Raw genomic sequence first — 2,213 nt, forward strand, 5'->3', positions numbered from 1 at the left:
TGCGTGCTCATGAATCCTCTCATTATAACACACGAATTGTAGACAATTGTAGACATCCATTCTGGAACAGCAGCAGTGCTCCTCTTTTTCCTCCATTTCAGGTTCTTCGTCTTTTGGAAGGGTGGGCACAGGGCAGCTCTAACTTCTTCTTGATCTAATAAAACATAATCAAACATACATTAATGTAACATGTAGGAAGCTATGGATGATTCGATGGATGATTCGATTTCTAGACCTCTTCTTTTACCTAACCCATGTCTCTTTTACCCCACCACTCTGTTCTTTTTCACCACCCCAAGTACAAACCTACACACACACACTCATGAACACACACACACACACACACTCACGAACGCACTCACAAACACACAGACTCACGAACACGCACACAAACACACACTCACGCACACCGCACACAAACACACACTCACGAACACAAACACTCACACAAACACACACACTCACACTCATGAACACACACACACACACACACTCACGAACGCACTCACAAACACACAGACTCACGAACACGCACACAAACACACACTCACGAACACACACACTCACACAAACACACACACTCACACTCATGAACACACACACACACACTCTGAACACACACTCACAAACACACACAATCACTCACACACACTCACACAAACACACACATGAATACACACACACACACACTCAATATTCTCTATAACAATAGACAGCCTTTCTGTACCTCTCCTGTTGCTGGCACGATTCCCTCTTCAGCCTCAAACTGCAGCTCTTCATCTGCTGAAAAGATTTAAAAAATATTCAAAACAATACAGTGTTTGTGTTAACAGACAAAATACAGTAGGTCCAATAAATATTATAATTAATAAATAACAAGTCTAACTCATCCAGATGCATCAGAATAATGTAGCTAACACTGTTTACTAGACTATACCTGTCCTGTCTGCCTCTGAGCTAACTTACCTGAAATGTCTCCATCACTGCTTTCATCAACTGTCCAATCCACATCATTCTCATGGTCACTAAATCCTATCTCATCCTCACTTTCATCTGCAGGAAGAGCCAGTTCTGTCCTTTTCTTCTTTACCTTGCCATAAAATATGGCTGTACTCACTGACATACTGTTACCTGTATTCATATCTAATCAAAAGTAATATTGCCATTTAAATTTGATTTTATCCATAATACAAATAGCATTAACATACGACTAATCAACATTATACCACTAGCATTAATGTTGTTATTGTTACAGCTTAAAAGATCACTCCTGACCCTGCTAGCTAGCTAAACTATTGCAATAATGTCATTCCACTACTGCACAGTGTTGCTGCTTGGCAACACATACATTTGATTGATTTACCAAAAACTTATTTCATAAAAACTTTTTTGAGTGGTGAATATGTCATCATAACTTACCGGAGGTGATGTTTCCGATTTTTTTGTGGATGTGACACGGGCTGATCCTTGTTTGATAATTACGTTTTTTATATCTTTCAGAAACTATTGACAAGAGACGGCAGTCTGTCAGAAATCTCGCCACAGAAAAAAACTGCATGTCATGTGACTTAACCAAAGCACATCATTGGCTAAACTAAGGTCTTCTCTTTCCAACAAAAAAAACGAGAATGCTGAATTAAAGACACAGTGGCAAGGAAATGAACACAAAGAGTATGTTGCCATATGGCCACACCATGCGGTAGAGGCCCAGATAGCACACGCACGTCGCGGAGACGTCTGTGCGATGTGGTCTTTTGCGTCTGGCAGATGTATATTTTAGGGCATTTGCTCATCTGGCATACGTCGCCGAGACGTCCCTGCCAGCTGTTAAGACGACGCCTAGCCTATGTATTCCAGACGTAAATAATTTAGAACGTCTTGGATCCGCTCTTTAAACGATGTTAATCAGATGTTCATACGTCTGCAAGATGTCTGATTGATGTAGGACAGACGTAATTTTATCAAAACTTCCCCCTCCCATTATTTTAATAAAATACCCTCGCAATATCTATAATAGTCCTCCCTCATGCATGTTACAATTACCAAACATAATCAATTAATAAACCACACTCTCAACTAATAGAACACACATTTGTTAATTTTATTAAAAAAAAAATACATTTAATAACAGGCAAAGAAAACATTTGATTCATACAAAAACACTATAACAGTTTATGCAAACAACAATACACTATTTGTAACATATATATACA

The 2,213-nt window shown here is 39.0% G+C and overlaps 1 long non-coding RNA gene across 1 annotated transcript; it reads right to left on the reverse strand.

Annotated features, from left to right (window-relative positions):
• Positions 1 to 727: 727 nt before the first annotated feature.
• LOC107675985 (uncharacterized) lies at positions 728 to 1,533 on the reverse strand. The gene is made up of 3 exons (XR_001632667.1): positions 1,420 to 1,533; positions 967 to 1,143; positions 728 to 783 (listed from the first exon to the last, which is right to left on the reverse strand). It is a non-coding gene; the product is annotated as an uncharacterized LOC107675985 (long non-coding RNA).
• Between the last annotated feature and the right edge of the window lie 680 nt (positions 1,534 to 2,213).

The sequence above is a fragment of the Sinocyclocheilus anshuiensis genome, unplaced genomic scaffold (genome assembly GCF_001515605.1).
Source record: "Sinocyclocheilus anshuiensis isolate Anshui unplaced genomic scaffold, SAMN03320099.WGS_v1.1 scaffold3349, whole genome shotgun sequence".
Lineage (NCBI taxonomy): Eukaryota > Metazoa > Chordata > Actinopteri > Cypriniformes > Cyprinidae > Sinocyclocheilus > Sinocyclocheilus anshuiensis.